Source organism: Cibotium barometz, chromosome 42, assembly GCF_041138505.1.
Source record: "Cibotium barometz isolate CiBa-2024 chromosome 42, ASM4113850v1, whole genome shotgun sequence".
Lineage (NCBI taxonomy): Eukaryota > Viridiplantae > Streptophyta > Polypodiopsida > Cyatheales > Cibotiaceae > Cibotium > Cibotium barometz.
Window position 1 is genome coordinate 13,656,546 of NC_141087.1, and position 12,414 is coordinate 13,668,959.

The window sequence follows — 12,414 nt, forward strand, 5'->3', positions numbered from 1 at the left end:
TTCATTGAATTTGATTTTATGCATAGAAAGATGCATAAAGGATTTATTTTTATTTCAAAAGTGTTATTCTCATTAAAATTGATTTTATGCATTGAAAGATGCATAAAGGATTTATTTTTATTTCAAAAGTGTTATTCTCATTAAAATTGATTTTATGCATAGAAAGATGCATGAAGGATTTATTTTTCTTTCAAAAGTGTTATTCTCATTAAAATTGATTTTATGCATAGAAAGATGCATGAAGGATTGATTTTTATTTCAAAAGTGTTATTCTCATTAAAATTGATTTTTTGCATAGAAAGATGCATGAAGGATTTATTTTTCTTTCAAAAGTGTTATTCTCATTAAAATTGATTTTTTGCATAGAAAGATGCATGAAGGATTTATTTTTATTTCAAAAGTGTTATTCTCATTAAAATTGATTTTTTGCATAGAAAGATGCATGAAGGATTTATTTTTCTTTCAAAAGTGTTATTCTCATTAAAATTGATTTTTTGCATAGAAAGATGCATGAAGGATTTATTTTTCTTTCAAAAGTGTTATTCTCATTAAAATTGATTTTTTGCATAGAAAGATGCATGAAGGATTTATTTTTCTTTCAAAAGTGTGATTCTCATTAAAATTGATTTTTATGCATAAATAAATGCATAGAATGGAAAATGGATGATATGTGATGAAATGGATGTAAATGTATAAGTGAAGAATGGATGTGAATGTATATGTGAAAGAATGGATGTGGATATGTATGTGAAAGAATGGACGTGGATGTGTATGTGAAAGAATGTGATGTGAATGAGTATGTGAAAGAATGGATATAGATGTGTATGTGAAAGAATGTGATGTGATGTGTCATGAATATATGTGGATGTGAAGTAATAGATATGAATGTATAGATAGATGTGAACGATTGGATGGAGGTGGATGAATGAGATGAGATGTGTATGAATGAGATATGATGCGGATAGAAGTGATGTGATATAAGGGTGATGAGAATGAATGTGATGGATATGAATGAATGTGATGTGATGGGATGTGAATCGGGATAGATGTGAATGAATGTGAATTGGGATAGATGTGAATGAATGAGATGTGAGGTAAAATGAATGAGATGTGATGTGATATAAGGGTGATGAGAATGAATGTGATGGATATGAATGAATGTGATGTGATGGGATGTGAATCGAGATAGATGTGAATGAATGAGATGTGAGGTAAAATGAATGAGATGTGATGTGAGTGAATGTGATGTGGTCTGAATGGATGAGATGCGAATGAATGTGATGTGATGTGATGAGATGTGGATATGGGTAGATGCGAGTGGATGAGATCTGATGCGGATAAATGAGAAAAGATGTGATGAAATGGAAAATGATGTGATGAAAATGGGAATACATATGAAATAAATGAGAATTGATGTGGAACAATGTGGAAAGACGAGAGTTCGTTATAGAAATTGTATTTATGACCTGTTTTTTAAATGACTGTTTTATGTCATTTAAATGACTGTTTTATGTCAAGAATGCTGGAGAAGCATTTTGACCGTCTTGTAAATGAGGTCATGGAGACCTAATTTGATAAAGTTGCAACAGCTGACGGAGAGTCAATGGAGGACGTCTCGTGTAGGTCGGCCGAGGTCTTGACCAGCCTCAGTTCAATTAAAATGGTAAGCTTCCAGTATGGTGGATGAGGGACCAAGGAAGCGACCTATGAGTGAAGTGCTAGGTCACCTGCGAGAAGGATCCTAGAGGGTGCTGACCATACGGTGCTTGGGCTCTAGGTTGCCGACGATACCCAGGCATGCGTCGAGGAAGATATTGGAACAAGGAGTAAGAGTTGTTTTCTGAATTCGGGCATGGATCTGGTTGATTGATCTTGCTGGTCCTCAACAGATTTGTCCATGGCTCTTTTATATGGATCCGTTGGTTGATCTTGCTAATCTTCAACAGAGATTCTATTTTGATATGTGAATATATTGCCAAGTACTATGAGCTAAGAACCATCGAAAATGCCCCTGAGTGGAGAGGTGGTGAGCGTTCTGGTTGCCAATGATGCCATAGGTACACCGATGAAGGAATGATTGGAAATTAGAATTCAACTGGAGATTTTGGAGGATTATGATAAGTGACTATGATTTCATTAAATGATTGTTTTAAAGACAGCTGAATCTGTGAAAAAGGCAATTTCATATTGGGTGTGTAAGTGGTGTGACTAGTTTTAAGTTTGCATGAATATCCGGCTAGGGGGCCTGGGAACTCTTTTCCTCCCTAGTACCCAGGACAAAACCTAACCAAATTTCTAATTGGATCCTATCACTACAATGGTTGGGCGGTTGGCTTACCCATGGGACTGGATGGGGTTAGGCTGGACTGATGGATCCCTAAAATGAGACTCAATTCTGTTATGGTACGATAGATGAAGTAAATCCGGGATAAAAATTGTTCTATGGAAAAGAATCAACGGCTATGCCTCTCAATGAGGAAAAAAACATTGGTCTCTATGATCCAAGTACAATCTTTTCCTTGATCTGACTTTGATACTTACGGGATCGATCAGATCAGTTCAGTTAGTTAAGACTTTTACTAGGTTAGAGTAAAAATTATCCTGGAGGAATCGCCCGTGCTTTTCGGGTGAGGGAAGTCTTTTTGGGTTTGGTTTGGAAGAACCGAGGGATTAGTCTCTTGTCCGGATATTCGTGGGTGAGGCCCCGAGTGAGGGACCCTACCCCGTGTAAGAAGTGTTACTTTTGCTGCTAGCACCCCTGAATTCATTGCCTGGTGGGGACAGGGATCTTTCATCGGGGTTCACATGTCATCAATGAGGTGATTAAACACTTACTTGCGGGATTCCTTGTAGTACATAGCAAATCATCACCTTATTACCCATAGGCAAATGGCCAAGCAGAGAGCACAATTTAAAAAGATCTTGTGTGCTATCTTAACTATACTTTTAGAAGTCAATTGCACATATTTGGAACACAAAAGCTGACTGAAGCACTATGGGCCTATCATACATCATATAAAGTAGCAATGGGATACACTCCCTTTGCGTAGCTTATGGCATTGATGCAGTAATTCCTATGGAATTTTTAGTTCCCAGTATGCGAATTTCCGTATAAGAAAGGCTCATTGAAAATGCATTAGCGGAAAGGTTGGTTGACTTGGAAAAACTTAATGAAACCTAGCTGATTGCCTCACATGGGCTTATGGTCAAGAAACTATGAAAGGAAACACTGGTTTAACCATAACTTAAAACAAAAAGAACTAGAAATGGGGGACCTCATCCTCATGTATGGTGTGGGAAGCATCAAGAAAAACAAACTCAAATATAGAGGGTGAGGACCTTTTAGAGTGTTCGAAATGACCCCTCAAGGATCAGTTTGAATTGAAACTATCGAAGGGGTAGAAATGGAAGGGTACATCAATGGGAGTAAACTCAAGAAATATTATGGACCCCTGACCCAGGGAATGCTCACACAAGAGCATCAACTAAAACAAAACAAAAAAGAGCTAGTCAAGGGAAAAGATCAAACAAGCTCAAGAGGAAGCCAAGGCGAGGGATGCCAAAGCAAAACAAAGACTCCAAGGGATAACGCTCCATGTCAACATGGCTTCACTCACCTTTCTTGACAAGGATGACTTGGATATTAAACCTGCACGACTCAGTGTAAGGGTCTCTACAAAGGAGGGCCACACGACAAGCATTGCACTCATTGATATGGGGTCAAGTCATAATTTGATTTCCTATGAGACATGGGTAGCTTTAAACAAGCCCCCCTTAGAGGCAACTAATGCTGAGGTTCGAAGTGTGCATCCATCTGTCACACATGCAATAGGACTTTTGAATGTAAACATCTCTATCAAAAATAATCCCTTGGTCAGGAAGGTGTTTGTTATGCCTATAGGGACAATGGAAGAGGAAATGCTTCTTGGACGAACATGGATTTACACCAGAAACTACCACATCCAATGGGCAAAACAAGAAGTGCAACTCAATGATGACAAAGACACCATCACCGTGCCCTTATGGAGTCCATTGAATAAGGGGAAACATGCAATGACATGTAAGATGGAATCTCTAATGCCATGAAAGAGATAGAATGCCTTATAGCACAAGCATCCACATCGAAAGGTCTTCCATCATCAAGAGGACCAAAGCAAAGGTAGCAAAAGTATCCAGGCAAAAAACAATGGGTTCCCAAGGCCTAACTTCAAGCACAAGGATACTATGAAACATACAAAGCCTCATGGGTAGCGAAGCAAAACAGACATGATATAAGCGAGAGGCAAGAAAAGCCAGACATGGACAAGAAGCTGTATAACAGGCAAGCCCTTGCACACAACTCAGCATTCAACAGTGGTGGGTCTATAAGGACTTACTAGTGGCACAAGTTTACTATCAAGGAAATGAGATGGTATGGGTATTAAAAACAAATTTAAAACCCATTTCCGCAAGTGCTTCCAAAATAACGGAAGAGTACCATAAGTACAGACAGGACAAAGCTCTAGCCAAATCAAGTACTAAGGAAGCACCAAAATTGATCTGGAAAAAGAAGCAAGTTCAACCAAGTAATCACGGGAGAGTAACACCGCCAATGTTTCCAACCAAGAAGGAAAAGCTGAACCAAAGTAAGAAAAGATTAAGCAACATAATTAAGGTGGATTATACCACACTAAGAACTCCATAAGAGAGAGAGAGAGAGAGAGATTGCACACTCAACACAAGTTCTATTGCATATCTCAAGTGAACCATACAATGATATAGGCTTTCTAGCCTTATCCCACTTTACATGTCATCATCCGTGTGGCACTCCCTTTTCCACTCTTTTGGTCAACACTCACACACCATTCAATATTACATGTGGCATTCCTATCTTGCCACAATATCTTGCACCTCTAGGGTGCTTTCCCACATACACACAACACTGCGATTACATCTCTCAACACCCCCTCTTAATCGAGGTGTTCCACAACTCACCCATCACCCATCAATGTAGCATTGCACAACCGCAATCGCTGTTGAGAGATGTAATCGCGGTGTTGTGTATGTGGGAAAGTACCCTAGAGGTGCAAGATATTGTGGTAAGATATTAATGTCACATGTAATATTGAATGGTGTGTGAGTGTTCACAAAAAGAGTGGAAAAGGGAATGCCACATGGATGATGACATGTAAAGTGGAATAAGGCTAGAAAGCCTATATCATTGTATGGTTCACTTGAGATATGCAATAGAACTTGTGTTGAGTGTGCAATCTCTCTCTCTTATGGAGTTCTTAGTGTGGTATAATCCACCTTAATTATGTTGCTTAATCTATGTCTTTCACCATGATTAATCCCATTTTAGGATTGTTTAACATGGTATCAGAGCTTGGGTGGGCTCTTGGTCATGGTGAATATTTATGTATAGTTTTTCTTGGTTATGAGTTCTTTGATTAAGCATTATTTTCATTTATTATGAAAAAAATTACACACTCATATTATCATTTTGATTTGCATTTGTAAGGATTTGAGAGAGATTTGGAGATGCCATTCTCAAGTTTGAGAGGAGATTTGCAACAAGGAGGTTGCATAGAAGCTGCCCACCAAGAGAGTTGCAAATGGGAGTTTTGCAACATGGAAAGCCAACTCATCATCATGGAGTTGAAAATGGAGATTTCAGCAAGCGTGAAGGCTATGGAGTCTTTAGTGTCAACAAGGAAGCTTCCAAGAAGTTTGTGGAGGTAATTTGTGAAATTTTGTCTCAATGTTTTTGGTTATTGAGCATGGGAGAATACTCTTGTGGAGGTGCATGCTTATCAAGATGATGGCAAGTGAGATGATGGACTCAATGGAGTTCACATATGTGTTAATTAAGAAGAGGATGCACTTGTGGATGTTGCTCAAGGAGATGAGAAAAGTTGTGAAAGCTGTGGGAACTTTCACAATGGTTTATGCACCTTGGTTTCTGTCATGTGTGCAAATGATGTCCTAGACACAGAGCTGGAAGCCACTCTGCAGAAACGATGGGAAGACCTAGTTTTTTTCCAAAATGGCATGCTAGAGCCTTGGCTTGAGAGCAAAGGCATTGTATACTGTGAACAATACAGGCGCAGAGAGTATGGAGCAGCACAAACAGAGAAGGCGCAGAGAGTATGGAGCAGCACAAACAGAGAAGCTCATTGGGGACGATCTCTGTAGCGAGAAGAGACTCCTCCTTCAACCATGGCGGGTGCGGAAGCAGAAGTTGGAAGAAGCTAAGGGTAACTAGCAAGGTAGGTCAAAGCACCTCGATGAGAGCAAGCGTAACTATGAGCACAGCCATTTGTCATCGCCATTACCCCCACGAGGAGAGAAAAGAAACCAATACGCCACGTTCTTTAATCAAGGTAAGGCATAAAAGATAAGGATAAGCCCTATTTTTTGTGATGTAAAAAGACCCCATGTAAGAGGTTGTTCACATGCCTTACATACATAAGTGAAATCCTTTGAAAAATCTCATGTGAATAGGTTTTTCACACACTTGGGTTCACTGCCCGCCGACTTCAGCCAAAATGTGTTGTATTTTTTTTTCTTTTCACCCATGAATGAGAAGGGTAACCATACCCAAGCATGTGTGCTCAAAACGAGATGTGTATTCACTCATGGTATGAGGGTAACCATGCCCGAGCTCACTGAGAAGCTCAACATAGTTTTTGTGATGTGTGCATGAGTGATGCATGTGTGAGGTGCATGTGCATGGGTTGGTTCCCACCCAAACTTCTATGTTTCAAATCGGATTCAGTGGTTCCGCTGCTGCTGCTGTGAGCGAGTTGACTCAAAATGGACTTGTTGTCTAAGATGGTAGACACACTCACACATATTCGTTTGATGGACACTCCAATGTATCATTGAGGGGGAGTGTTGAGAGGTAGCGATTGCGGTTGTGCAATGCTACATTGATGAGTGATGGGTGAGTTGTAGAACGCCTCAATTAAGAGGGAGTATTGAGAGATGTAATCGCCGTGTTGTGTGTATGTGGGAAAGCACCCTAGAGGTGCAAGATATTGTGGCAAGATAGAAATGCCACATGTAATATTGAATGGTGTGTGAGTGTTGACCAAAAGAGTAGAAAAGGGAGTGCCACATGGATGATGACATGTAAAGTGGGATAAGGCTAGAAAGCCTATATCATTGTATGGTTCACTTGAGATATGCAATAGAACTTGTGTTGAGTGTGCGATCTCTCTCTCTCTCTCTTACGGAGTTCTTAGTGTGGTATAACCCACCTTAATTATGTTGCTTAATTTATGTCTTTCACCATGATCAATCCCATTTTAGGATTGTCTAACAATGTACTCCTCCACTAGATGGAGGGAAAAATCAAAAGTTCTCACCACTCAAAACTTATGCAGTTACAACAACACATTCCCACCAGCTCCAAAGTACAACAATGGTTCCCACGACACTAAAAGAATGAAGGAGGATGATGAAGGCTACCCCGCTCCAACAACTAGGTATAAGGTAAAAGGGTATGCTTTTCATGTTGTGAAACATGTTCGTTCATTTCACGTGTACACTTCTACTCCTCAAAATGCATAACATATAGCCTTGGAATGCTTGACCATATAAAAAACAATAGGATATCATTATTGGCATGCATCAGGATACAAAATGTTTCACGTCGTGAACTGGTTCAAAATGGTTCACACCATGAACCACTTAGGACTGCTTTACGCCGTGAAACAATTCAAAATGGTTCACGCCATGAACCGACTCAAGCCACTTCACGTTGTGAAACAATCAAAATCCCCCACAAATCGCAGGTAGACACGTGGCATACCCAATTAAGATGGTCGCACAGCTAGATCATAAATACATCTTCTTTCTCATTTTTGTCATTTTTCCATCGCCCGGTTTGTTTCATGATATTCTTGTTGCATCGTCTGTTGCATTACGTGCATCGTTTGCATCATTTTCCCGTGATTGCATGCAACCATCGAATCACAATAGGAGCTTCTCATGAATCTTCAAGTATTTCATTCGTTTACATAAATGCATTGTTTGAACTCTTAAGAACATTACATACATCTCTGCATTTTGCAAGCGTAGTCACTTGAGCCTTTTTTCTTTCCATCATTAATTTCATCTTTCAATTCAATCACTATGCATGCATGATAGGAAGTGATCTCTCCTCCCAAATCGCCTCACAAGGCACAAACTTATTAACCCGTGAAATAGCAGTGTGCTATTGCACGTGGAGTCCGAGCTATCTCTCGGTTAAGATAACATTGCATTGACCACTTGAAATCAATTGACACTGATAAATGTCACACCTAAAACTTGCTCTTTCACGGGAAAAAACCTACTCTCTCATGGGCAAAACCCTGCACTTTCATGAAAGAATGACTACACTTCCATGCTGCCTGCTACTTCATGGGTTAAGCCTTTCACGGCTTAAGCCCTTCATGGGTTAAGCCTTTCAAGACTTAAGACCTTCATAGGTTAAGCCTTCCATAGCTTAAGCCCTTCACGTACTAACACTTCACGAACTAACCTTTCACGTGCTACTCCTTCATGCTTGACCATTTCATGGCTTGTTACTTCACAGTTTCATTCACACACATCCCTTATTATATTTTATTGCTCACCACACTAACACTCTTCCCATCATACATCCATGCAAATTACTAACCCAAAAAAGGGGGAGAAAAGAGAGGACCACGCACTCCTACCAGTCACAATGGCTGATGTGTTTTCACATGTTACAGATGGCCTCCTTTTCTACATCCGAACCAAACATTAGGACATTTTGGAGGTCATTTGTAGGTCCTTGTAAGAAATTCACAAATTTCTAATTTCTCTCCCTAGAAAATGTGTATAAAATAAATAAAAATTAAATTTCCCATCATACATCCATGCAAATTACTAACCCAAAAAAAGGGAAAAAAAAGAGAGGACCACGCACTCCTACCAGTCACAATGGCTGATGTGTTTTCACATGTTACAGATGGCCTCCTTTTCTACATCCGAACCAAACATTAGGTCTAATATCAATTTGAAATTAATCCCAATTTGAAGTAAAGTACTCTAATCTACTCAATTTTCACTTTCTAAATAGTAAACAATAAGAAAAGTTTAAATCAATTTATTTGTTACTCATTTTAGGATAGAGAAAGGCTGAATTCTTAATGAAGAGAAGGGGGTGGCCTTTTCATCAAGGCATAACATCCATATTCATATTAAAAAAGCAAGAATTAGAAAACCATAGATTAGATTTTTTTTTAAAAAAATTAACTTACATGGAGTTTTTGTGAGCTTTCCTTTGGCTTGAGGGATTGAGGGTTCTACGCTTGTTTGGATCAAGAGTGGCCACCAATTCTTTGTAGAGGATTTAGTAAAAAATAATTGAATTATTAAGTGAATTCAATGTTTTTGGCTCTGGGGAGAAGTAGACAGTGCATAAACACTATTAACTTTTTACAAAGGGGGAGGCTTCTATTTATAGGAAAAAGTGAGCCTCTAACCAAGCAAACTGATTCTAGAATTTTCCATATCAGTTTGGTCACTTTTTGACCATTTTGAGGTCAGTTTAGCTTACTTTTTGGATCTAGTTGAAATAGGAGAGAGGAGAGATGAAAATATCTCATTATTTATGAGTTTAAAACTCGTCCACACATGTAAAATAGACACCTCCTTCATGAGGGGAAATCCCCACACTGAGGTGTCAAAAATACATCATTTCATCTAAATATCTCTTCTTTTTTAACTAATAAACCTTGTCCTTAGTCAACTCTTCATCTTATGTGAGCATTTACTCATTTTTGGGGGTTTTTCTTTTATTCTTCAATTTATCTCCTCCCTACATTTGGATTCATCTTATTGGTCCATAGGAACCTTAATTGAAGCATAATTCAAAATTTTTTGAAAATCTGGACCCTTAGGCTTAGGTCCTTTTACCTATCTTCAATTAATTCCAATTGCACATTGGAAAGTTCTTTTTGAATTTCTGTTTCAGGGGAAACCATTTTAGACACTAGGAGGATTTTTATATCCAAAAATATCTCAATTTTGAATTACCTCCCTCTAGACATTTTCTCTCTCTAGGACCAAAACATGGTAAAATAGGATCTTTCTTTTATTTCAGAGAGAGGAATAATTATAAGATCAGAAGGGGAGGTACTTACACCTGCACACCTCAAAAGCTGGAGGGAGGAATCTTACAGTGAAGAAGACACGACTGTGGCAAGTTCAGGGAAGGGGCATGCGACTATAAGCGTACGGGCGTGGCAAGTCAGCAGGCTGTGAGCAAACAGGCATGGCAAGAGAATTGAATGTCCGTGGCGCCAAGATGATCGAACGGCCGTGGGCCTGAGGGATTGGTTAGAATGGCCGGGGGCTTTTGAATAGAGAGTCGATGTGGCAGTTGTAGTGTGCAGGAGAGGCAACGACCATTCCAAACTGGGAACGTTTGTGTGGCAAGTGAGACTTTGAGAAGGGAATGGCCAGGCCGTGCGAAACTTGGAACGGCCGTGGCACTTTGATGGTTTTTTCTTTTTAGTGTACCCTGTCTCACAGGTTTTATACATAGAGGCTATGCTACTAGCACCCCATTGCAGGTTTTGTATTGACCACATGCCCAGTTTGCCAAAGAAAGGAGTTTATGCCAATTAGGTAATGGCGAAGTAGGGGGCGACACTTCCTAAAGAGATTCCGATGTGGGTGGCAAGGAAGTAGCTGGGGGTGAGGGAGTTGAAGGGAGTTTTGTGGTCCTATCAAGCCTCTGAATGATAGGTGGAGGAATTGCTGACGTTGAAGGTATATCTGCAATGAAGTTTGTCAGCCGGGTAGCTTGGGGGTGACTATGTCACATACGACTTTTTGCTTCCCTTTGTCTTGAGTAATCTTGACTACAGATGTTGCCTTGGGTTCCCATTGAAGGGTAGGTGACTAAGGTGTGCTATGAGGTGGGAGCTTAGGTTACAGAGGTTTGGGGATCCATATGGTATGATTGCCTTTATAGTAATTTTGACTAAGGAGAGGAGATTTTGGGATCCACTGAAAGGTTGAGTGCATGGGTTTAGGGTTCGGTCGAGGGTCAGAATGCCTAGGAGGGCACGTAGTGTAAGATTCCTCCCTCCAGCTTTTGAGATGTAAAGGTGTAAGAACCTCCCCTTATGTTCTTGTAATCATTCCCTTGTCTGAAATGGAAGAAAGATCTTGTTTTGGCCTAGAGAGAGATAATGTCTAGAGAGAGATAATTCAAAATTGAGATATCTTTGGATATAAAAATTCTCCTAATGTCTAAAATGGATTTACCTGAAACAGAAGTTCAAAATGAACTTTCCAATGTGCATTAGGAATTAATTGAAAATGGTATAAGGGACCTTAGCCTAAGGGTCCAGATTTTTAAAAAAAATTAGATTATGGTCCAATTAAGGTTCCAATGGACCAATTAAGGTTCCAATGGGCCAATTGGATTAATCTAAGTGTTGGGATGAGATAAATACAAAGAATAAAAGAAAATATCAAAAAATGAGTAAATGCTCACATAAGATGAAGAGTTGACTGAGTACAAGGTTTATTAGTTAAAAATTAAGAGATATTACTAAAAAAATGAGATATTTTGGAGAAATGATGCATTTTTTACACCTTGGTAAGGAGAGGGAGACCTTTGAGTTAGGTGCCTTTTTCACATGTGTCCTCTCTCCTGGATCAAACTAAATAAAAAAGGGAGCCAAACTGGTCCAAATTGAGTTAAACTGAACCTGGAAAATTCTAGAACCCAGTTGGACTTGGTTAGTGACCTCCCTCACCTATAAATAGACCTTCATTCCTTTGTATTTTCATATTGGAGCTATACCATGCCAGTATTATATTAAAATAATCATATTTTCTATTATCCCTTAATTTTCCTCTACTTTTGGGGAGCTTGGAGCTTCTCTCTCTCTTCAACAACTCTTGGAGTTCTCTTATCCTCTTGCTAACCAATTGATTGGTTGAGGGCTTCACTACTAAAGAAATAATCAAGCCAATCTTAGAGGTAAGATGGATTTTATGCTTTTTTTTCAATTTCCTCAAATGACTTCCTCTTCTCAACCCCTCTCAAGCTTGAGAAGCTTTCTAAATGATTGTTTTAATTCAAATCAAGCTTTCCCTAAGAGTCTTAATGTTTAAATAAGAGAAAGTTAATCTTTATGCTTATTTGTAATGCTTTTTTTAAGTAAATCTCTCTCTCAAAAAGAATAGTCATCTCTATGGCTAATTCTTTAACAAAAGAATGTTTCTCAAAGATAATCTCTTATTTTAAAACTAAACTCTAGGCTTGATGAGCTAGAGATTAAGAAAATGATATTTTCATGATTTTGTGCTATTAATTCTTTTAGATTGTTTATGAGTAGTTAAAAAACTACTTTAACTCATTCTAAATGAGAAATGGATTATCCTAACAAATTGGGAAAA